This window comes from Ovis aries, chromosome 5 (assembly GCF_016772045.2).
Source record: "Ovis aries strain OAR_USU_Benz2616 breed Rambouillet chromosome 5, ARS-UI_Ramb_v3.0, whole genome shotgun sequence".
Taxonomy (NCBI): domain Eukaryota; kingdom Metazoa; phylum Chordata; class Mammalia; order Artiodactyla; family Bovidae; genus Ovis; species Ovis aries.
The window spans coordinates 69,596,895-69,623,325 of record NC_056058.1 but is presented as its reverse complement, the minus strand read 5'-3'; the positions used below and the strand labels follow the sequence as shown (position 1 = coordinate 69,623,325).

Below are 26,431 nucleotides of genomic sequence, written 5' to 3'. Positions count from 1 at the left end.
CCTTACATAGCACTTTTTTTTTTTTTAACAGTGTGCATAATTGTCTTGTTTAGGTCTCCACACACAGCCTTAGAAGGAAAGCTGGAGCAGACACGGCCAAAAAGAAACAGGGTCAACAAATCTTTGCCAGGAAGAAACTGCAGGGTTAGCCTCCAGGGTTAAACTTCGTTAGCCCTTTGTATAAAACAAAATCCTCTTATAGACAGGTAGCAAGTCCTTGGGAACAAAAAAGAGACTTAATAAAACACAACTCACCAAACAACTGATTGTGGCCCATGTACGGGAAAGGGGTCAGGGAGGCACCTCAAGGCTCTGGGGCCCAGTCGGCCAGGATTTAGACAGAGCTTGCTGCATAATAAGCCTAAAGCTGCAGAAACTGATGGCTGGATTCACTCAGCAGAAGCCAGCAATACCTCTCTCTCTGGTAGTCCAGATTATCCACTTCAAAGGAAATTGTTTCCTATTAGGGAGGGCGACGTGATGGGGGAGGGGGGTTCTAAGTTCCCTGTCCTGTTTCCAATGGCCTTGACCGTCTCTCCCTCAGTGCATAGGCTCTGCCATATCCAGGGTCCATGCCTTTGCGGTTACTAAGGTACCAATTTCTGGGGATTTTTCTGACTCTCTCCCACTTCCCCAGGCTAGCATGCTCACCTGTAGAAACACAAATTTCCAGGGCCTTAAACTCTGTGGATACACAAAACGAAGAATTTGACCTGCCAGGGGTACTCCCTGCCCCTGGCACAATGACTGGTTCACAGAGGGCACTCAAATAAATGATAACTATAACAATTACCATAATACCTAAGATATATTAAGTGCTTATTGTGTGCCACTTGGCTAAATGAAATATTTTACTTAAAATTCACAGCAAAGCTGTGAGGTAGGTTCTATCATGTCATTTTATAGATGGGAAACAGTTCAAGTGACTTGCCAAAGGCCACACGGTCAGCAAGTTAAGGAATTGGGATTTCAACCTAATCATTCTGATTCTTGAACCCAGGTCCCCTACAGCCCAGTTGCTCAGGCTAAGTGAATTAACCAAGTTTCACCAAAGCCAGCAAACTAAAGAGCCCCACCTGGCCTACACCCTCTCCAGCTCGAGCCAGAGCAGTCCTCTCCTCTTCAAACTATTCCTGGTTTCACTGGAGGAAGTGAGCCCTTTGGACAAGGGTAGAAACAGCCCACACCCACCACGTCAGGCAGATTTTCCTAAGATACTAGAAATAATCATCCCCATGAGAGGGGTTCTTGGACAAGCTTCATAGCAAACATGGTTTTACAAAAGCTGCTGTTACAAAAGGGAAAAAAAGCCCTCTGGGTGACAAAGTCACATGAATGAGTGGACGACAAGTCTTTCATCCAGCCCTTTCTGAACTGCAAGACGATAGTGTGTTTCAACAGTAAATAACACAGGGTTCCCAAAGACACCAAGCGAACAAATCAAGCAAATCCTCAGTCTTCTCCTCATCCCAGACTTCTCTTTTCCCACTGGCATTATCATCTTACTTAGAAAATCCTTTCTGGGCCCTTCTGCTCTACAGAGCAAGATTGTCACTTAAAAGCCTGTTCACTAAGTGGAATTGCTCTTCTGTGGCTGCAAATAAAAACCACGGGCAGCTCGGATAAGTTTATCATGGGAGCTGATTAATTAGCAGTTACAGAGCCCTGAAAATAGAATTTCATTTCATTAACACAGATATGTAACTTCGGCATGAACACTGTTATGATTTAAACACATTTGCTCCATAGTGGGGAAGCTATGGAGGTAGTAGGGAAATGGGAAGTCTGTGTTTATTCGAAGTGTGAGAAAAGATGAAGGGTTTTTTAATAATGGCATCAATAATAGCTAACACTGAGCTAGGATCTGTCCCACCCATGTCTGTTCTGAGTGTTTATGTGTATCTGCCTGATTGGGCCTCAGGACCACCCTAGGAGACAAACACCATTATTGCTTGCATTTTACACAGGACAAAATGGAGGCCCATGGCCACTGAATGGTGGAGCCAGGGTTAACACTCAGGCAGGTAGAACCAGACCAGTGGTTCTCAATGGGGATGACAGTGGGCATGGATGTTGGCCTCCAGGAGTACGTGCAGTGTCTGCACATAATTTGGATTGTCATGAGTAGTCTGGGCTGCTAAAGGCATCTGGTAGACAGAGACCAGGGATGCTGCTAAGCATCCTACAATGCACAGGACAGTTCCCAAAGCAAAGAATTTTATCAGTCCCAAAATATCAATGGTACTTGGGAGGAGAAATCCTACTCCAGAGCCTCATCCATGTGTCGTAGGGCTATGCTCAGGAAACAGGGCTTCCTATACAAAAGGCAGGTCTGCAACAGTGACCCCTTCCCTATGTACTAGGGAGGTACACGTGCTCCTTCCCGGCCAGTCACCTCGGCAGCAGCAACACCCATACACAAGGCTAATGCTACCATCCTTGCCTGAGGTCTGGGTTTAGTTGCCCCACAGCCTGTAGTATCTTCCTGGACCAGGGATTGAACCCATGTCCCTGCACTGCAAGGCAGATTCTTAACCACTGGATCACCAAGTGAGGTCTGGATGTGACCTCTTGAAAGCCTGTGAGATTTCAGATTCCCTATCAAGAGCTATGCACTCTCTAGAAATAATATTAATTAAACATATGCCATGTGGGGCAGAAATAGCCAAAGCATCAGTAGAATGAAAGTAAAATTCTAAAAAGACATCTGTGTATATGTGGGAATTTAGAGCCACATGAAAATATCCTTTCAAAAAGCAGCTGAGTGAGGTTTACCAGAATGCTCTATACTCTCTATGCAACTTGTCTCTACAGCCAAAACTACCCTAAAGTTAAAAGTTTATTTAAAAAAAAATAAACAGCAGAGGGGAAAACTGGTTATCTATAGAGGAAAATATTAACATCAGATCTAACACTTTATGAAAATATGCTTCAACTGGATGAAAAAGTTAACTGCAAATAAACAATGTGATAACAATTTAAACTATAAAAGTTTAAGTAAATATAAGAATAAATCTTTATAGCCTTCACTTGAGAAAGGCCTTTCTAAACAAGGCACATGGACTTCCTTGATGATCCAGTGGTTAAGAATCTACCTTGCAGTGCAGGGACATGGGTTCAATCCCTGGTCCAGGAAGATACTACATGCTGTGGGGCAACTAAACCCATGCATGTACCACGACTACTGAGCCTGCACTCTAGAACCCCCACTCTACAAGGGAAGCTACCACCGGGAGAAGCACATGCACCACAATGAAGAGTAGCCCTGGCTCGCCCCAACTAGAGAAAGCCCGCACACAGCAATGAAGACCCAGCACAGCCATAAAGAAATGAACTTTTTTTTTTAAGGCAACTAAACCAGCAAGGGAAAGACTGGCAGGTTTGAGACCACCTAGGTGGCCAAACACTAGGTGGCCAAACACTTGCACACTGAAAACAGAAGGAGTATCAGTTCAGTTGAGAAGGAAATCAGAATTGCTTTTACAGCTTTCCTCTGGGAGAAATTTCACAGCCAAAGCTCTGAATCTCCGATTACAGAAGTCAAAGCAAAAGGGGCTGGGGCGGACTCCTGCTGGCATTCCTCTCTAACGAGCTTTAGATTTAGAAGGGAAATTCTCTTTCCTGGTGTCTCCGGGCTGGAGGAAGTCTCTGGCAAGCAGATGGAGTGTTAGTGAAGCATAGATGCAACCCTAGAGCCTAAGTCTCAGCTCTGAGAGCACAAGGGGCTCTTCCCTTGCTATTTTAATATCCAAGTTGATCTGGGTGGCAGTTCCTCAAGCAGTGCGAGCAGCGGTCACAACTATTACAGGCCAGGCAACCTGTGGTCCCTGCACACGAGGCCCCTGGCCAGAAGGGTGGCACTGCCTACACCTCCCTGTGCCTCAGGAGACAAAGCTGAGATAACTTTTCAGCTACACACCCCAAACTCTGGTTTTAGTTTCCCCCGTGATCTGTGCAGCTTTATGGCTACAGTTCCAAGAAATACTACAAATTCAGGATGGTCATTTTTTCAGTATGACCTATATCGCCAATAAGAAATATATCCAAATAGTCATGATCATAAAAGATACAAATTTCTGGCAGAGTAAAGGACCTAAGAAAAATCTGTATAAAGAGATAGGGAAACTCTCTGCCACTCTTTGATAGTGTAATCAATCATCCGTTTGCATTTTCTCCATATCTTTTTTTTAAAGAATCAAAGACATTTTCCAAGAGAAATCATGCAAAACTCTATATCACAGCCAATCTGGACTGGAAAAAAAATCAGAGGATCTGAGCTGGAGTCATTCCTGGGCAGTGGGGCCCTGGGTAGGATGTTTGAACTCTGCGTCTCAATGAGAAAAATCGATATAATTCATTCATTCAGCAAATATTTAATAAGCTCCCATTATGTGCCAATTCTACTGTCTTTACTAATCTTACAGATAAGGAGAATTACATGAAAGGACTCATGAAAATGCTCTGCAAATTGTAAAAATACTTCCTTTAGTCATCGTTAACATAAAAAGAATGTCTTGTTGTTGTTACTGTTATTATTAAGATTGAAGCCAGGACCAAAATAAGGAACTTTTGCCAGACTGTATTCAGAACAACAAGAGAGAGGAATCACCATCTGAGTTTTTAAAAGTGCTCTTAAGAACCACACCCAAGCCTATAAAATGCTCATGGGGAAAAAAAAGGCATTGGCTACAGATTTATCCCAAAGAAGGTAGGACTCCACTAAGTTTCTACAGGGTCCTTGGAAAAAAATGGGATGATAGGAATTCAGAGATTAGAGGATGACCAAGAAATACCACAGGCCTTCAAGTCAGCACTGCACTCCATCCTATGCCTGGGCCTGGTGAGGTCCTGAAGAAAAGACTCCAACTCCACGCAGCCCACGTGCTACCAATCCAAGCAACTCCAAACTATCTAAACAAACCCCAAAGTCAAGGTTTCTCCTTTCTTCTCCCTCTGTGAACTCCACCATGAAGAGTGTGCTTATCTGTTCTGAGAAGTGCAATGCCTAAGGACAGCAAGGTGATTTTTATTAAACAAAGGAAGAGAAATCTTCTATTCAAAAACCCATAGTTTACAACACAGGGGCAAATGTCAGCAGTGCAGGGCAATCAGAAGAGTTTGGGGCAAAACCAAGGGGAATTCTGGGCAGGCAAGTGAAATAATGGACACTGATTGCAAAAGTCCCAAAAGACAAGAAAATGCGATCATACAGTAATTAAGCCTTCAGGAAAGAAAAGCTACACTATTTGCCCCCATTAAAGTCAGGTTCAGCATGTAAAAAATAAAAAAAAAAGAAAACTATTACAGACTGAATAAGACCCAACATTATGTAACAACCTAAATGGGAAAAGAATCTGAAAAAGAGTGGATACATGTATGTGTATAACTGAATCACTATGCCATATACCTGAAACTAACCTGACTGTTACTTAACCATACACTTCAGTATAAAATTAAAAGATTTAAAAAATTTAAAAAAGATTGTATGAGATCAAAAATAGGAACAAAACTGACAAAATGGTCATAATTCCTCACTGCGTAGCCCCCAAGTTACACCATATGTACTGTGCAATATTTCCATGCTATTTTCACTAGGAAAAAAAAAAAAAAGCTTATGACTTGCTAAATAGAGGCTACAGTCTACAATTCCAGGGTTTAAAGTATATTATTTTATCATCCCTATAGATTCTATACTATTTCCAGGCCCCATCCCACCTCACCCTGAAAATAACAAAAGGTTAAAAATATTTTCCTTGTGAAACTGGAGCCACATCTTAACTAAAGCGCTGGAAATCTCTCCAAGCCCCTGACATTTTTGTATTTATAGACCATGACAGAAGTCTCACCTACTTTAACTCATAGTGTCATTTAATATGCCTTAAACATCTTGATTATATCTTTAATGTGCCATTTACTCTGCAATAACCCACTGTACAAAAGCCAGCTGCCTTTCAGACAGAAGATAAGTACATAATAAATCAGCTTGCAATCATTCTTTTTTCCAGCTCATACTCACAGCGAGCTCCTAAAATTTCATGTTACTTTATCTTTCCAATTCAGCGGCCGTCCTCGCCCTCCTCATTCTGCTACTCGCTCCTGTGAGTCCAGCCCACCCGCCCTTTGGCCCAGCTCCTGGCCCAGGTGTTACCACTCCACTCGGCTCTGCTGCCGCCGTCCAGGGAAGGATGAGGGCTGTCAAGAGTCTTGGAGCAAGAGCATCTTTCTAGAGAAAGGCTCTTGCTCGCAGGGGTAGAAGAAGGCACGCAGGGGCCTATTTGCATATGCTTTTATTCCATTTCCACACCCTGCACGCTAACGCTCTCTGGAAAGTCCCTTCTCGAATCCCTCCTCGGCGCAGAGAGGGGGGAAGAGGCTGGGCCGGAACGGAAGGTTCCAGCCTGGCAGGGTCAGCCTCTCCCCGGGGAATAGCCTCAACCTGCCTCCCGCTGCCCGCTGGGTCTGGACCCTCGGGTGGGGGCCTGGAACCCTCTCCCCGCGCGCGATGCGAGCCGACGACGGCCCGGGCCTGCGCGCTCCGGGGAGTTCTGAGCGCGATGCTCTTGCTCTGCTCCAGCCTCCCCCGAGGAAGTTCTGGTCAGGCGCTCGGTCCCGGGCTTCCTGTCTGTACTCTCCGCAGCCCCGCGGGGAAATCCCGAGAGATTTATCCGCTGCCCAACGAGCCTGTCGGCTTTTCAAGTATGTGCAGGTTGAGTTTCGGTCCAAACCTCAATTTAACGTTAACCATAAATAAGTAAATAAATAACATATGTGCAAGGCATTCGTTTTAAAAAGAAAGAAGAAAGCAGAGAGAAGCAGCCTTTGGGGTCAGGATCGGGCAGAAAGCTCCTCTCCTTGCTGCAGATATACAAGGCCTGGATCGGTTTGAACAAATGGATGCTTTGAAATGTAAACTGGCTGCTTGAAGTGAGCGCTGAGCTAGCAGGCTGTAGACCCAGAAATGTTAGTACTGTTCTCTGAAACGTGGACGTACAAAGCAGTTTCACTCAGCTAATAGCAATAATCGCTCCATTTTAATTGATTCTTACTATGCACTGGGCATCCTACTCAAATGTTTCACAGGCAAGATCGTTCCTAATCCCACAGCATCCTGGCAGGGAGCCAATAAAATGAACCCCATCGTACTGATAAGGGAATTTTATCTCCCAGGCTAGGGCAACTTGCCCAAAGTCACACAATTAGTAACTCCTGCCAGGAGTACCCTATCCTTTTCCCAAGCTGGAAAAGCCTTCCTAAACCTTTGGAATATGCCATTGTAAATGAAGATTCCCAGACAAAATAACTACCCTTCCCTACACTGGGAATTTACCCATGGACAGAAAGGAGCCAATTTAAAGCTATTTACTTCCAAGTAGAGTTAGTCATTTCCCTGACCTCCCCGAGGTGTTCACTGCTCACTTGCTGGGCTCCCAAAAGCTTTGTTTGAACTTCTATTATAGGTAACTTTTTAAAAAGCAAGTATTTATTGAGTGCTCATTACACAACAGGCACTGTACATACATACATACGAATCTTATTCAATTCTACCAACCATGCCAAAAAGTAGATCCTATTATAATCCCCAGTTTATAAATGAGGAAACTGAGGCTCAGAGAGGTTATAAACTTGCCCAAGGTCACACAGCCAGAAATGAGCAGAGCCAGGGTTTGAACTGAGGTTCGCTCTCCTCAGAGCTCTGACACCCAGGTGCTGCATAACTTAAGGGAGCCAACATCAAAACCGTGCTTCTGTGAGATTCTCTCTGGTGAAAAAGGAGTTCCTTGGGAGTAGGGGCCTGATGCCTGTCATCTGAGTCAGCTCTGAGCTGAATTTTAGGCATTATTTGGCATTTTTATTAAACACTGGATGGATGAGAGAGAGGAAGGATAGAGTGATCAGAAGACTTAAGGATGTTCTTAACCCATCTCACATTGAAGTAAGGAGTAAGTGATCTATTTGTGAAGCCCCATCTCACATTGAAGTAAGGACTAAGTGATCTATTTGTGAAGCTTTTATAAAAGGTTAAGAGCTGCATCATGTCAATCAGTGACAATCTTGTTTAAAGAACCATTTAGGCCCATTAACTGGAGCTTAATGCAAATGGATAAACAGAAGAAACCCAGGCCTGGCTGGTTTCCGCTAACAAGTTCATTACCCTGTTCCAGTCAGTTAACTTGACTTCTGGGTCTGCATTCTTTAAGTCTCCATTGGTATGGTTTTCTAGAAACCAAGACATGCATGGACAGAGCCAGGATTTAAATACTATATGCCACCAGCTGGGTCTTCCCTGGTGGTTGGGTGGTAAAGAATCCACTTGCCAATACGGGAGACACAATTTCAATCCCTAGGTCAGGAAGATCCCCTAGAGAAGGAAATGACAACCCACTCTAGTATTCTTGCCTGTGAAATCCCATGGGCAGAGGAGCCTGGCTGGCTATAGTCTATAGGGTTGCAGAGAGTCTGACATGACTTAGCTACTAAAACAGCATGCCACCAGCTGTGTGTACCTCACATACAAACCCTAAATTTGAGCCAGGTTTTTATGGATAATATAAGAATTTAGCCTTTTGTAATCAAAATTCATATCGTTTTTATTTTATCTTGTGGGAGGGGTGACCTTAAATACCATTTATGGAATTTATATACCAGGCAAAGTTCCAGGCACTTTAGCTACATTCTCATTTAATGCACATAAATTAGATGTTACCATCCCCATCCTACAGATAAGAATTTACACACGACTGAGACTTAAAGAGGTTTCATCACTTCCCAGAGTTACAGACCCAGGAAGGCGATGCTGGGAGGAGAGGAATTTTTGAGTGAGTATGAATCTTGCTGGGTGACAAGAACACTGCCTTTCCTGATTTGGAGCCCCAATCTAACTAAAAGCTGTGCCATTCTTTCCAGGTGCTCACAAACACAAAAATTAATAGGATTACTGGCTGGAGCTATTTTCTACCCAGCTACCTGGGAGGCAAAGGGTACAATATCAATATGAAAAAATTTGATCGCTGCATTGTTTTAAATCCAAGCAGGGCCATGTTTCCTTTTGAATAATTCACTCACCCATCCCCCACTTTCTAAATATTACATATAAGGCAACCCTTGATTTTTCACAGTACTGTGTTAACTAAAACTAATGTTGGGTTAAAGTTCATAAATTCATACAATGTTCTGAGGAGGCAACATTATGCTGAGGAGGCATTTAATAGTTATTAACATTGATTTCGGAGAAGGCGATGGCACCCCACTCCAGTACTCTTGCCTGGAAAACCCCATGGATGGGGGAGCCTGGTGGGCTGCAGTCCATGGGGTAGCAAAGAGTCGGACATGACTGAGCGACTTCACTTTCACTTTTCACTTTCATGCATTGGAGAAGGAAATGGCAACCACTCCAATGTTCTTGCATGCAGAATCCCAGGGACAGGGGAGTCTGGTGGGCTGCCGTCTATGGGGTAGCACAGAGTCGGACACAACTGAAGTGACTCAGCAGCAGCAGCAGCAACATTGGTTTTGTAGGATTTTTTCTGAATTTTGGAGCCAGTGAGTTCTTCCCCCATGAGCCTTGGAAAAGCACAGATAGTGTCCAGAGACTCTGATATGTTACCTGGGTCCATGTTTAAAAGATAGCTTTGCTCCATGATTCATGATACACTTACAGGAAGCCTGAGAACCTTGCCACTCTCCACCTTAAATATCACAGTGTGGGTTCAGGGGTACAAAAAGGTCAGACTGGAAAGACCTCAAACGTGCCCCTGCCTGCTTTGGGGACATCTCTACCTAAGTAAGTTCTTTGGCCCCCAGACACTGTGATTTGGTACTAGGAAACTGTGGCATAGGTGGCTATGAAAAATACCCCCAAGTGTCATGATGATGCTTGTGTTTCCAGCCCACTAGGTTGCTGAGATGTTTGGGGTTCTTGAACCCAGGAAATCCCCAAATAAGACAGGCTCTGTAGGGGTGAGGGTTAGAGCTGGTGCCTCAAACAGCTTATAGTTCAGCTGGAGCCCAGAATGAGGATTCAATTCATCTTCCTCTCTGCAGGCCCAAGGGAGGATTAGCTATGCCTGGTGGACTGCCTCTATCCAAAGGAAAACCCCATGTCACCAAGCACCCTTCTGCTCGGGTGCCACCTACAGAGCCTGTGAGCAGCAGCAGGCCTCCACTCTGCCACATCCCAGCTTCCCCTCCCTCTGCCGTATCACAGGACTGTCCAGCACGCATGCTTGGCCCAATGTTTTTAACTTTTCATTTGTGCACAACTGGTCTCTCCAACTTGACACCCTTCAAGACAACAAGGAGTAGTACAAAGAGCCAGGCGTTAAACTCCAGCTGAAAAAAACTAAGCTTATTGATTTCTAATATAATTGGGAATAACTCCTATCTCACAAAGTATGTTAAAGCTTAAATTTTTTTAAAAAAGCAGTTAAGTGCCAAAAACAATACATAATCCTTGGCAGGCCCTGAAAATGACAAAGTAAAAAGATCACCTATTAAATAACTTTGTATTTCTTGAGTGGCCTTTCCCCAGGCTGGACCTCCAGAGAGGCAGTGCCCAGTGAAGAGATGACACTACACTGTGACAGAAACAGGCAGGAAAGTAACAAGGATGCCAGCCGTGTTCCTGCATTCTGAGAGGCCACTCCTGAACCCGAAAGCCATGCCCCTTCAAGGTGGGAACAACATAGTGGGCCTGAAAGAGTGAAAGAGCATCCTCACCTCTGGATGTGGAAGACTGAATAAAGCTGTCTTAACATCAAAACACTGGCAGCAAGTCTGTCAAAAAGAGTGTAAAATAGATAGCTAGTGGAAAGCTGCTATATAACACAGGGAGCCCAGTCCAGCGTTCTGTGAGGACCTAGAGGGGTGGGATGGAGGAATAGGAGGGAGGCTCCAGAGGAAGGGGCTATATACGAATACATACCTACAGCTGATTCATGTTGAGCAGCAGAAACAACATAACATTATAAGATAATTATCCTCCAATAAAATTTTTAAAAACAGGGAGTTGGCTAAATAAATATGGTATATCTACCAAAGAGTTGTATCTACTCTATTTAAAACGATGCTAAAGAATGCTTCATGGCAGCTTTCAAGATCTTCTAGATATTTTGAAAAGGGAAATAACACTATAAAATACATGTTTTCATGTAATTCCTATTTTTTAAAAAAGTGAAAGCAACACACTAAGAAAAGTAATGTACAAAACGGAGATGTAACTATGTGAGATGTTTCTTAAATTTTCTCATCTGTGCTTCTACATTTAAAAAATAATTCACATGTATTGCTTTTACAAAAAGAAGGAAAGTGTTTGAGAGAAAGAGAGAGAGAAAGGAAGAAAGGGGAGGAGGAGGAGAAAGAAAAAAGGAAAGGAGGTCAGCAAGCAGGGGCTCATAAACATCTTCCTACCAAGCTACTTCTCCACGAATTTTTCTGCTCTGCTTTCTTCAAAACCTCTACTGAGAAAAACACCAGCCGTGCTGCTACTGATGCTAGTAAAAGATTCTAGATAAAAGCCCAGGAACATATATCCCATGCATTAACAGAGAATAAACATTTACAGATCAAAGATAAATGGAATTTAACAGTAATTTTAAGCAAAAAAAAAAAGTACTTTGTCTTTCCTATGTGCTCCTAAAAGTATGATGGGACCCTGAAAATAACCAAAAGCTTTCAACTAAGCAGAATGATCCAGAGCAAGTTGTAATATAATCTTCTTCAAAAAGCATCCTGAGAAAAAATACAGTTTATAGAAAATAGTATTAGGGAAGTGATTTTGCGGAGCAGAACTATTTGAGATCACAACCTGGGTCTGGTAAAAAAAAAAACACATGGTGTAGCGTTGAAGCAGTGGATCCAGAACCAGACTGCCTACATTGAATTCGTGTGCTTGGGAGGGGGGTTCATGTTTGGGAACGCATGTAAGAATTAAAGATTTTAAAATAAAAAAAAAAAAAAAGAATTCATGTGCTTTCACTTTTCAAGAAGGCAACTTCATTTCATTTGGTCTCTGTTGCCTCATCCTGGGATAGAAAAAAATAGCAGTCCTTCACAGGGTTTTCATTAGCACTAAGTGAGTTTGATGCATATAGAATGTCTACAACTATAGTCCACATACAGTAGGTACTCCAAACACACATAATTGAAGATTCTACTAGGCACTTACTATATACTGGCTGCCTAGCATCCATTTCCCTTCCAAACACGCCTTTGTGAAATCATTGCTCCCCTGTTCTCATCCCTTCTATTTTGAATGGAATTGATCCTACTCTCCCTTTCGAATGTGGTTGCTGACTGACTTAAACCACTCTTCTGAACAATGAAGACTGGTTCAGGAAAGGGCACATGACCCTATTCAGGCCAATGAAGGAGAAGCAATTCTGAGACTCAATGTTGTTGTTCAGGCACTAAGTCATGTCCGACTCCTTGCGACCCCAGGGACTGCAGCATGCCAGGCCTCCCTGTCCCTCGCTATCTCCTGGAGTTTGAACAAGTTTATGTCCACTGAGTCAGTGATGCTATCCAACCATCTGCCTTCAATCTTTCCCAGCATTGGGGAGACTCAGTCCAGAATCTCTAAAAGAGACCCTCTCTCCCCACCTGGAAGATGTAGTATATGCATATGGGTCTGCAGCTGCCATAGACATTTAGTGACTATAAGGAGGGTCTGGAGCTGCCAGAGGGCCTCATGTAAGAGCTGAAAATTAAGCCATCATTTAAAAAGCTCTTGATGATACCACTGGAGTCCCTGGACTGGTCCTTACCTTAGGCTAGCCCTACTACTAAACAACTCAATTATGTGAAGCAACAAACTGTGTGTTACTTAAGCCAGATTGCTTTGGCTTTCTGTAGCTTGCATATGAGAAGGACTAATCGATTTCCTTTTCTGAGGTAAACAGTCCTTTGCATTTCTTTCCCTGGAACCATGTTCCAGGCATTCTCTACATCAATTAAATTTAATTGAGTCTCAGGCTATCATTCTATGAAGAAAATGAAAGAAAACAAGCCTTCAGCTTCCTTAATCCTTTCCTACCTCAACTATTTCAACCCACCCCAATTTCCAAGGTACCCTCCAAAACCAACAACATGACTTGAAAAATGGTCCAGGTATTGGCAAAAAGAAAAACATAGAGAATAGTCAGGGACTTCCCTGGTGTTTCAGTGGCTAAGTCTTTACCTTCCAATGCATGGGGTGCAGGTTTGATCCCTGGCCCCGGAGATAAGATCCTACATGCCTCATGGCCAAAATGCCAAAATATAAAACAGAAGCAATACTGTAACAAATCCAAAAAGACTTTAAAAATGGTTCACATAAAAAAAAAAAAAAAACTCAAGTCAAATGCATAAAATTCTATGTTGTGTGTATATATATATGTGTCTTTTAACGTGGTTAATTACCAAGAAGGAAAACAAGAAATATGCATATGGTGACAATATTCTTAACCACTTTGACAAAATTCTACCACAAAGTTGATGTTTTCAGGATGTTTTGATGAGCTACTTGAAGGACAGGGCACGTTATCATTCAGCTTTGAATCGCCAGGGCACTCAGGCCATTGTCTCCCACAGAACAGATCCCACCATCACGTGTCAAATTGAAATGCCCACCCTGTAGGCCACACCCTGTTCAAACCACAACTTCAACCATTTTTTTGAGTACCTACTGTTCACCAGGGGCTTTGCTCGGCAATTCACACATAATTTCTTAGATAATTTACTTCAGAGCGTATGTGCATGGGTAAATAGCAAACTTCCATTCCTATTTATAGAGGAGGAAACAAGGTCAGAAAATTTGCCCCAGGGGCCACGCAGGTAGTAAATGAGGGCACTAAGATTAGAACCCTAGCCTAATATGTAAAAGACACATCACAGTGAAACACACATCACATGAGTATCAGTAGAAGAACAAAAGGTCATGTGGTTACAAGATTTAAAGGTTAAGGGCAAAGACACTTCAGCGGTGAGAGGCAGCATGATGTAGAGGAAAAAAGGAGCACACGCTCACACAGCTCTGCTATGATGGAACTTCATGAGCTTAAACAAGATAGTCCATTCATTTGTTTCATCAATAAATACTCTTTAAGGGTCTATGGCCGTGCTCAGCCACTCAATCCTGTCTGACTCTTTGCGACCCTATAGACTGTACCCCACCAGGCTCCTCTGTCCATGGGATTCTCCAGGCAAGAATACTTGGAGTTGCCATTTACTTCTCCAGGGGATCTTCCTGACCCAAGGATTGAACTCCCGACTCCTACAATAGCAGGTGGATTCTTTACCACTGAGCCACCTGAGAAGCCCTCATTAAGGGTCTACTGTGTGCTTAATACTCAGGAAAGAACAGTAAATAAAACAAACATGGTCCCTCTCCTTGTGGAATTTACAACTCCATGAAGATCCTAGAAGTGGAAAGGACCTTCAGGATCACCTAGTCCAATTTCCTCTTTGACGGATGCAAAGATTGAAACCCAGAGAGCGGGAGAGACTTGCTCAGAATTTACACTCAGTCAGTCAATGGCCAAGCTGGACTAAATCCCAGCTCTTCATAGGACCCACTGCAGTGCTTCACAAACAGGAAGATTAACTGTCTTCCCTCACCCCATAGGATTCCCAAAACAGCTGAGATAAGAGTGTCTAAGAGCAGTTAAAAGACATAAAAAGATGTTCATTATAGCACTGTTAGAAGTAGCATACACAAAGACACATATACACAGGCACACACACACACATACACTAAAAACAAATGTCCCCCAAGTAGTAAGTTGTTAAATAAACTGTGCCACATTCATATGATGAATGCTTTTGCTATTAAAAATAATAATAAATGTTAATTTTATTGGCTTGGTCTACAGAATAGCCATGGTGCTTTATGAAGCATGGGGGAAAGTAACTTGCAGACTAATGAACATAATCCCATTTCTTGCTGGCTTCTTGCTTTTAAGGAGAAAACATAGATGGACTTATAAGTTTTATATACTCATGTTTAAACATAGCAAAATATGTAGAAAAGATATACATCATTGGTTTTCTCAAAGGGTAGAGATGGAAGACAGAAGGGACCATTATTAACTTTTTCTTTTAATCAAATTTTTTTATCATCTGACTTGGTACAGACATGTATGCTTTTTATTTTTGATCATTCTTTTTTGAATAGGTAATATAATCACATGGCTCAAAATTCAAAAGAGACAAAAGCGTATAAATAAAGGATGTCCTCCTCTCACCACCCTCCAGAGAGTCCAAGTCCCCATGGGCTATCAGTTTCCTATGCATTTTCAGACATAGTTAACACAAAAACAGAGATCTACATGCTACAGATACTGCACTTGGCATTTTTTTACTTGATACTATAACTTCTCCCACTCCAGTCCTCTTGCCTGGAAAATCCCATGGAGGGGGGAGCCTGGTAGGCTATAGTCCCTGGGGTTGTGAAGAGTTGGACATGACTGAGCAACTTCACCTTCGCTTTTCACTTTCATGCATTGGAGGAGGAAATGGCAACCCACTCCTGCCTGGAGAATCCCAGGGACAGAGGAGCCCGTGGGCTACTGTCTATGGGGTAACACAGAGTAAGACACGACTGATGCGACTTAGCAGCAGCAGCAGCAATATAACTTGTATATGCTATTGTCTCAGTCAACTCAGGTGGCTCTAACAGAATACCAGAGACTGGGTGGTTTAAGCAACAAACATTTCGTTCTCACAGCGCTCAAGGCTGGAAGTCGAAGATCAGGGCACCAGCAAGGTCTGGTTCTTGAAAAGGACCCTCCTCCTAGTTTGCAGATGGACTTCTTTTTGCTGTATACTTAGGTGATGAGAGTAGAGAGAAAAAAGCAAGTTCTCCCTCTCTCTACTTACAAGGGCACTAATCTCATGAGGGCTCTACCTTTGTTACCCAATTACCTCCCTAAGGGTCTACACTGGGGATTAGGTTTCAACATACAAATTTTGGAAGGACATGAACATTCAGTACATTGCATATCCATACAGAACAAGCTTTCTTTTCTACAGCTGTGTTTGTTTAACCAGTTCCTTACTGATGGGCATCTAGGTTGTTAACAGTCTTTGTTCAAATGACCAATGCTAAAAAGACTACTTTAAATTATTATTTTAAAACTACATCAGATCATGCTACTCCTTTACTCAAAAATCTCCACTGGAACCTGGTCTCATTTAGAGCAAAATTAAAATCCCTCTGATGGCCTACACAGCCCAGGGCAATGTGCACCCAACCCACCACCTCTCAGTTCTGGGACCTCATATTCTACCATCAGCCCTGCCCTCTCCAGTAGGTGACAAAGGCCTCCTCGCTGTCCCTCAGAACTCTCCTCTCTACTGTCTCCACAGCTCACTCCTTCACCCACCTCAAGGCTTTGATCAACTCTCACCTTCTCAAGGAGGTACCCACATGTTAAACAGCCCACACACTTCAGTATTTCCTGTCTTATCCACTCCCCACTATTTTTTCCCATACAATTCATCATCTTCCAACACACAAGTTATTATCTTCATTGTCATCTGTCTTCTCCAAACAAATGTAAGCTCCTCAAGGGGAGGAATTTGTGTCTGTCTTGTTCACTGATGTCCCCAGTACCTTGAATATAGTCACTGGCACACAGGGTGAGTTTACTGAGTGTTCGTTGAATAAATACAAATGAATTGCACGTGTGTGTGAGCATCTTTTGTTACACATATACTTTCAACAACTAGAGGATATTAAGCTGTAGGAAAAAGGAAAGGCGCACTATTTGGAGGAGGGAGCAGGGGAGTCAAAGATATGAATATGCATAGAACCTAGCAGATATTTCATGAGATCTGTGTCACTCTACACACATATCTCAGACAATCCTCACAATAATCTGTGACTTAAGTACTGTTGTTACCCCTTTTAGGGTTGAAGGAACTTGAGCAAAAACCAGCACAGCGAGGTATCCACAGTCACACAGTGGGAAGGGGGAAGAATCCACTGTGGGATCCAAACACAGCAGCCTTGGTCCAGAACCATGCTCTTATCTCCCCAGCTTCAACTTTGATTTCCTCTCAGGCTAGAGGCCTTTTTAATGCAAGCAGAAGCCCAGAAAGCCACTAATAATCACCAAACTCCTTAACTTTATTTCCGCAGGTGCACTGGGAGAATCACACACCTGTCCAGGCTAAAGGCCCAAAGAGATTTAAGTAATTCACTCAAGCTCCCTCTGCTCTGTGTAGTGGATGTGAGTGAAGACATTGCTTGTTCCTGAGCTTACCCTCTAAGCACCACACCACACTGCCCACACTTGGGCCAGAATGAAGAAAAAATAAACAGGAAGGTTGCATGCATGTGAAGACCAAGGAGCGCCCAGAAGTTTCCTTGTCCCCAAGGACTCACATCACCACCAAAGCCGCACTGCATGCTCGCTGGAAAGTTCTGACTTACAAGGTTCTTTCAACAGGAAATGTTGCCAGCTCAGATCTTACCTAGATCAGTGCGGTGTCTGGGAGTTCTCCAAGCTATGTCAACAGGGCATGAGACAGATAATACCAGGGCCAGCCTTGAAATATTATCTAAGAGACAGCTGACCAGACCATCCAAATATCTGAATTATGGGCAGTGTCAGCACACATTAGGCCCCTGAGACCCACTGACTGTTGCTTTCCACATCTACCAGGATATCATAAATCATAGTTCTATCTGGGCGGCGCATCCTTTCAGGGCAGGATATAGCCAACATTCAACCTTGACCTAGAGTAGGTTCATGAGTCTCCTGATGCTGCCTGTTTTCACTTTGAAATAAAAATGAAGCATTGGGGCTATATTTGTTTACAGGCAGCTGCCTAGGGTTTCACTTAAAAATGCCACTAGCCTGAGAGTTGGCTGCTGCTGCTGCTGCTAAGTCGCTTCACTGGTGTCTCTGTGCGACCCCATAGACTGCAGCCCACCAGGCTCCCCCAACCCTGGGATTCTCCAGGCAAGAACACTGGAGTGGGTTGCCATTTCCTTCTCCAATGCATGAAAGTGAAAAGTGAAAGTGAAGTCGCTCAGTCGTGTCTGACTCTTAGCGACCCCATGGACTGCAGCCCACCAGGCTCCTCCGTCCATGGAGTTTTCCAGGCAAGAGTACTGGAGTGGGGTGCCATTGCCTTCTCCAGTGAGAGTTGGCAGACCTGCATTAAGATGATATCAATTAGTTTCTGACAGTCACATGACATCTCTCCGAGTCTCATTTCTTCATCTGTAGGGTGGGTGGCTGGAATAAGGGCTGTGAATTCAGGCTCTGTGTACTCTGAGCTCTGATCTTGGCCAAGCCCAGACCGGGGACCCCTGTTCTTCCTGCTACCCCATTCCTCATTCTGGCCACTATCAAAGGCAGGCTAAGCCCAGGTTTTGGGTTTCAGAAAAAGCAGGGCAACCAAGAAAGGAATGTCTTTAAAAAAAAAAATAGTTTCTCCCCTCTGCCTTTAGAGCAGGAGCTATTCTAGTTTCAGTGGGAGGGCTTCTCATTGCAGTAGCTTCTCTTGTTGAGGAGCACGGGCTCTAGGGCACACGGGTTTTGTAGTTGTGATGCTGGGCTCTGCAGTTGTGGCGCACAGGCTTAGTCGCCCCAAGGCATGTGGAATCTTCCGGACCAGGGGTCAAACCCATGTCCTTTGCACTTGCAGGCGTATTCTTTACCACTGGACCACCAGGGAAATCCAGGAATGTCTTAAAAGCAAAAGATAATTCAATAAAAACACCACAGTGAAAAAGCATCTGAACGTTTTTGTTATATTTAGTAACGATTTTTACTAACGGGGGAGAAGCATTATCTTCCCATGTTTTTAACCTTCCAATTAAGGTTCTAAAAATGTAGAGGCTTCTGACTTCCTCCCTTTCTCCCTCCTTCCCTCCTTTCATTTGAGAAGATTCATAAAAACCTCTGTGTCTTAGTCTCCTATTTTTAAAAGGGAAGCAATTACCCAGAGTTATCTCATAAAGTACACATTAGCATGTAAGGGGATACAAATCACTTACCACGAGGGTAAAGAAGTGTGTGCAAGGGTGTTCTTCACAGCATTGTTTGTAAGAGCCAAAAAGGGGAAATAAACTAAATACCCATCAATGTAAGTGCTCATCAAACCAAACCTGGCACATGCATTCTACAGAACACTAAAGTGCTCTTTGAGTGACCACCACAGACCTGCATGTGAGGAATGGACTCCTCCAGAACCCACTTCTAAATGAAAACAACAAGATGCAGAGCAATGCACAGTAGGCTCCCGCTTGTGCGTCTTTTAAAGAAACCCATATTCACGTATGCTGATTTATACATGAAATATTTCTGGAACGATAAGCAAGAAACTGTTACTAGTGGTTGTCTCTGGGGATTAGACTAGGCAGCCTGACAGGGAGTGAACCTTCATTTTCATTCTATATGCTCTTGCACTAAATATTTTTTATTAGTCACATGCAGCACTTCTATTTAAGTAAACAAAAGGCTCGCATTTATGTACCATATTGTTATCAATACTAATGGTAGAAGAAATGAAAGATTATAGTGTCAAGACCAAGTGGAAAGCATTCATTTGAAAGATTGTTGGAGCATTCACTATGTGCAAAGCGACATATCTAGGAGCAGCTACCCACTCAGGTCCTTCTAGGCACCAGCTCAAGCTCTGAAGGGAGGTGGGGCGATTCCAGGTACACCAAGAATCTACCACTTCCTGGCTGGGCAACTGTGGGACAATCAAGTCACCTCTCTGAACCTCTTTCTTTATCTGCAAAATTAGGATATTTAAAGAACTTACTTCCCCCACTCACCCGCAAAGAGCTGTGATGAAGACTAAAGTAGATAAAGGCAGGTGAGATGCTCACCCCTGGTCCTTGTTAATGGTTATGGTTATGACAGGTGTCTTTCTTTATCTGAACACCAGCCACTCACTCCTTCAAAGTAAGGAACCTCTTAGTTCTTGATAACCGACTGTCCCTCCCTGCCCAAAGATGATATATGAACTCAGAAACAGAACAAAACAGATTCAGAAAGTAAGGGATATCTTTAGCCTTAAGAAACTTAAAAGAAGAATCTGAGCTAAGCTTCACAAGATCAATAGGCAGATTCAATAGGTATGGGTGTGGGGTAGATTCCTTGCAAAAGAAGCAAAAACGATGAAAAAATAAAGCAATAAAGATGCCTGAGGAATGGCCAAGAGCCCAGCACGGGTACCTCCATCACAGGAGCCCAGTGGACCCATCAGGGCAAGATTTCATATGCTGTGATGAGGAGATTCCAGTACAAAGTAGGTACTGCAACTTGAGGAGTGATGGATTTTCTTGGCCCAACAAAGAGGTGATGAGGGTATCGGCAGTGATAATAGAAATGAGAGGAGGGACCCTGACAGATCTCAGACTTGGAGACCACTTAGATGTTTAGCTGGGGAAGATGAGGAAGAAGCTCAAGATAAACTCCAGATTTATGGTTAAGGCAATAAATCTGAGCGCTCCGTAACAGAGGGAGGCGGGTGGGTACATGTGAGCTTGTATAATGTTGCCAAACACAATTCACCCTTTTTGTTTTCATTTCCAAACTATCAAATGTGAGCCAGCTTTTCTTTAATTCATCCAATAAATCTTTATTGAGCACTTATTGTACATTAAGGACTATGATATAAGCCAGGAATATAACAGTAAAGTAAGTACAGCGCTTCATCTCACAGCCCTTAACATGTGCCATGGAGTGCAGGCAGGGTAACAGCCCATCAGAACCTTGCTAGGCCAGGAGAATTCATGGCACATTGGCATTTCAGGTAGGGACATCTACTCCAAGCGTGGGCGGCAGTGAAGGCTTAGGAAGTGACTTCAAAGCTGAGAACAGAGAGAAAGAGAGGCAGGATTTAAGAAGACAAAGAACCAGGAGAGAATGTTCTAAGCAGAGTAGACAGGAAATACGATGATCACCAGACCTGGAGGAGGTGAAGAGGTGCGGCATGGCTGTACAGAGACTGGGAAGAGGGGTGTGGATAGAGACGAGGCACAGTGGGACCAGATCACGACAGAAGGTGTTATGCCTGCATGCAAAGGCATCACTCCCTGGGCATTTCTCAGCACCAGCTTCACAGAGCACAAACCCTGCTCCTAAAGCTCCAGTCTCCAGTCTGGGAGAATTGCCTCCAGGTACAGGGCTTGGGAGCACCTACCAAAGCCTGTGCAGAAGCACTAGTCTGGCCAATGAGTTAGAATCAAGTCTGGATTTGAGAACGACGACTTTGCCTTTTGCATCAGATTTCTAAATAGGAATTTTTCTCAGCCCCATTAGTGTCATGTGCACTGAGTTCCCCCTTTCAGTCCCTTAAAAAGAAAAACACCTCAGGCAAAATCCACATGAAGGTGGATATCCTGGTGTGATGAGGTGGGATATTCATAAGTATACAACCTTGTCTGCAGAGTTCTCCCATCCTTCATCTGACAATAATAACAACCTCCAAGGCCCTGACAACATTATCTCAGTCTCAGGATACAGAATATAAGAGCCATTTAATTTGATGTTCGTTCTGATACTGGAAAATATTTTTCAACTTGTTCAAAGTCATCCAGCAATTTGTGGATCTAAAGGCAGATCAGTTTGATTTATTCCCTTTTTCTACTTATCTTTCCCATTCTTCTCACGATTCATTTTTTTCTTTCCTTTCCCATTCTCAGTAGCACATAATAGAGACATACTCGTTTGCCTTAAGCAGTGGGGGTAGGGCAGAAAGTGCAAGGGAAATAATAAGGCCATTCATATTGGGGAACTTAAGAACTATAGCTGGGCAGCAAGAAGAGCTGGAGCATTCCACACACTGGCCCTGGGTCCATGGAAGCCCCTCGGAGACTAGCAGGAAATTCTTGCCCACCCCCCATCCCCAACCCCCCCCCCGCCGGTCCTACCATTCCTCAGCTTCAGCTGTTTTCAGGAAGTGTATTCCCTCTCCTCCCACTACCAACCAGTTTTACAGTAGTGTTTTTTCACATTTTGACCCTTGGGTCATTAAAGAGATAGGACAAGTAGGTGGAATTCATGACCTCAGGCAGATCCCAGGCTGGATATAGAATAACTATAAGAACCCGGAGAGGAGGGGACCTATGTATACCTATGGCTGATTCATGTTGATGTTTGGCAGAAACCAACACAACACTGTAAAGCGATTATCCTTCAATTAAAAATAAGTAATTTTTTAAAAATAGAATAACCAGAGAGAACAGAATATGGACTAAAGATAGGGTGACAGTATTGTTGTATCAATGTAACATTTCCTGAATTTGATCACTCCACTGTGGTCAGGTAAGAGAACAGCCTTCATTTTAGGAAATATACTCTGAAGGATTTAAGAGTAAAGGGGCTTGGTGTAAATTACTCTCAAATAGTCCAAGGGAAAAAAGCGTGTGTGTTTGTTGTTGGGGGGCTGGGGCAAATATGGCAAAATGTTTACAACTGGTTTAAATCTGGCTAAAGAGTATTTGGAATTTTTTACAACTATTCTTGCAACTTTTAAGTTTGAAAATATATTTAAGTTATAAATAAAATTAATTTTTAAAAAGCCCCAAAATATGGTCCTGAACCAGATGCATCTGAATCTTCCAGAGACTGGTTTAAAAATACTGTACTGGCAGATGCCTCAGAAGGGGACCTCAAATACATGCAGAACAGTGTCCCATACAGACAGTGACCGCTGTCAGATGGGATCCACAGGTGGAGAAGGCCTTGCGCCTTCTGCCATGCGAACACAAGGACTGGGGAGATGAAAATGTAGGAGATGAAGATGATCGTGAGAGAATATAGGAGGTTGGAACCAGCCACCACGAACATGGCAGTCTCATTGACATAAGTATCTGAGCAGGACAGGACAAAGAGAGGTTGGTTCTCACAGTAAAAGTGGTTGATTTCATTGGGTCCACAGAAGGAGAGACAGAGCATCAGAATGGTCTGTGCAAAACCATTTGCAAAGCCATAAATATAAGGAATGAGTGGGCATCCCTGGTGGTTCAGTGGGTAAAGCATCTGCCTGCAATGCAGGAGGTCTGAGTTCAATACCTGAGTCAGGAAGATCCCCTGGAGAAGGAAATGGCAACCCACTACAGTATTCTTGCTTGGGAAATCCCATGGGTCAGAAAGGACTTAGCGACTAAACCTACCTACCTACCTAATTATAAGGAGTAGCAATGAGAGAGAGACAGACACACTGAGACATTTTACTGCCTTAAAACCAGGGTTTGCAGATGGCCATGTAGCAGTCATAAACCATCACTGTAAGCATATAGCAATCTGTGAGCCCCAAGGAAATGAAAAAGTCAAAGTGTATAAAGCAATCAAGGAAGGAAATGGATTTCCTTTTGGATAAGAGAGCGACATTGGTGTCACTCCAGCATCCGGCATCTAAGGAGTGACGTTAGTGGCATTACAGAGATCTACAAAGGAAAGGTAGCTGAAGTACATTGGAGTGTGAAGTTCTGAGTCACTTCTGATTAACAAAACCATGCTCACATTGCTGATGACTGCGATCACATAGATGACTAGGACGATCACGAAAAGAATAGGCTGCAGCTCAACTCAATATGTCCCAGGAGCACAAACTCAGTCACCTCTGTGTAGGGTTCTTCAACATTGTGTTTGCTCAGCTTCTAACGAGGTCGAAAGTAAAGAAAATAAAAATGAAAAAAAAAAAACCAAAACACTGTACTGGCTCCCAAGCCCCAACCCAGGACACTGGAACCTACATCTCCAGTGCTGAGGTCTAGGAATGGCCTGTCAAGTAAGCATTGGGAAAGAATGAAAAGAGCGTCAATGAATAAGTCCCCAAAGTGGGCGGAGGGAATGGGGACAGGAAGAAAAAAGCTAAAGAAATAATGGATGAAAATTTTATAAATTTGACAAAAACTATAAACACAGAGATCCAAGAAACTCAGCAAACCCCAAACACAACAAACATGAAGAAAAACACAGGAAGGTACGTCATAATCTAATTATGCAAAATCAGTGAGAAGAGAGGAGGGAGGAAGCAGCTAGCCAAAAAAAAGACATTACCCACAAGGTGACAAGGATAAGAAAAATAGCACATTTCTCTTTATTGAAGAAAAGAAAAACGCAAGAACAGAAGACAGTGGAGCAGCACTTTTAAGCACTGAAAGGAATAGACCTGCCAACCGAGAATCTGGAGATAAAGATTTTTTCCAGAAGTACAAAAGCTGAAAGGATTCATCATCTGCTGACCCAGGCTACAGGAAATGCTAAAGAAAGTTCTGCAGGCATAAGGGAAAAGATGCCAGGTGGCAATCTGGATCTACACAAAGGAAAAGCACTGAGAAAAATAATGTTTTCTTGTTATTTAAATCTCTTTAGAAAATAATTGACTATTTAACAAAAATATTGACAATGTACAATAGGGTTCATAATATATTAGAAAGTACAAAATTATGACACCAATAGCACAAAGGGAAGGTCAGGAGAAATGGCAATATATTGTTCAAGGCTCATACTATATATGAAGTGATATATCACTTGCAAGTAAATGGTGATAAGTTAAAGATGTATACTATAAACTCAGAGCCACCACTTAAAAAAGAGGTATCGAAAAAGTCCATTTAAAAAAAAAAATCCTCAATTCAAAAGAAGACAGAAAAGAGGATCAAAGAACAGATGAAATAAGTAGAAAACAAATATTAATAGCAAGATAACAGACAAACTTAATCACCTCTACAGGAAAGTCGCAAGAATAGAGAACTTAAGTATACTCTTCATACAGATTCACCAATTTTTAAAGTCATCTCATATTTGCTCTATCACTCTCTCTACATATATTTTTTTCTGAACCTTTTGACACTATATTATAGACATCATACTCTTTATGCATAAACACTTTCACATATATTTATTTCCTAAGAACAAGGAAATTCTCCTACATAACCACAGTCAAGTTACCAAAGGAACCCAGGAAATTTAACAATGATGCAATACTCTTACCTTTAAAAAAAAAAAGTATGTTACAAAATTTCATCATTGCCCTAGTCATGTTCCTTAGAATAGCTTTTTCCCAATCAGGGTTTTGATCCCAATGACACATTGCATTTAATTGTTATATAGCTTCAATGCACAAATTCAATATACAGCCCTTTTTTGTCTTGCTTGACCTTGCCATGTTTTGAAGAGTACCGGTCAGTTGGGTGTTATTGCTGTTGTTTAGTTTGGTTCGGGTGAAGAACCTCCCTCAAACTGTGGCTCTCTGATAAAAATAATTTTCTGTTACTCTAAATCATGACACTGCTTCCCACTGAATAAAAAGCCTTGGAAGGGCAGGAACTGTATGTGTCTTATTCACAGATGAGTTCTCAGTACCTAGAAGGTACCCAGCACATGGTACATATTTTTGGAAAGAACAAATGGAGAAAGGCAGAGGGTGCCAAGAAAGAGAGAGGAGAGAAATGCAGAAGAAACCCTGGTGATATCACTAACACCTGCTGAGTTCTCCACATGCTAAGCATTCTTCTAAGCACTGTGTGAATGCACCAGCTCACTCATGGGATGGTCAGAATCTTAAGTCACTTAATTTCTGAGAATCTGGATGAGGAGGTGTGTCAAGGTTATCTGAAGGGACCTCCACAATGAGGGAGCCACGTAGAACAGCAGAGACCCATCTGGGGCAGCCAGAATAAAGGTAAGAAGTGGGTGGAAGCCACCCATCATAGTGAATGCCAAGCTCTCCTTCCAGGCAGGGACCCTTAGAGCCACAGTTGGGGCTAAAAACACCCCATTTTTAGCACATGATGCTACCTCCTGGAGCAAAGGTGCAAAGGTGAAGTGAGTACTGTGGACATAACATGTCAGAAAGCAGAGAGAGAAAATGAAGGAGGAGCCCTGAGCAGCAGAGATAAGAGCTAGAGGAAGTGTTCCACGGATGTTCAAGTTCCTGGTTCCAGGCCATTGAAAGTCTGGCTTCCCTCCTGTCCTTACTTTCACAAAATGCCCTCCAGCCTTCAAGAGTTCTTTTTACTGAGGCTAACTCTGCTGGTTGCTGTGTCTGCAGAATGTCTGTTGATTTGGGAGGGCTGCCTGCAATGGTTTGGGGAAGTCCCCCACTTAAGAGTTTTGGTGGGAAACAGAGAAGTTGAAAATGTCAGTCACTCACTCTCCCAGGACCCTGTGCAGCTGGGATGGTCAAGCACATGATCCATGTGCAACCAACCAGATGTTACATGCAATGAAATGGAGCCCTCGAGGATTCATCTTAGTGGTTGGTGGCAACAGCTACACCTTCCATCCAGCATCACCAGTGGCAGCAAGGTAAGCTGGGATTGCTTGAAGGCAGTGGCATCCATGCTAGGCTGGGGCTGCATCATCACTCAGACCGCTATTCTGGTTGAGGCCTCACCTCCATTGTCACTGCTCTGCATCTCGTGCCTGTTCTGTAGCTTTCCTGACATTTCTGTGAACCACCTGACATGCTTCTAATA

At 43.1% G+C, this 26,431-nt stretch overlaps 1 pseudogene; it reads right to left on the bottom strand.

Annotated features, from left to right (window-relative positions):
* Positions 1-6,312: 6,312 nt before the first annotated feature.
* Positions 6,313-26,355, bottom strand: LOC114114960 (olfactory receptor 5M5-like; annotated as a pseudogene).
* Positions 26,356-26,431: the final 76 nt, after the last annotated feature.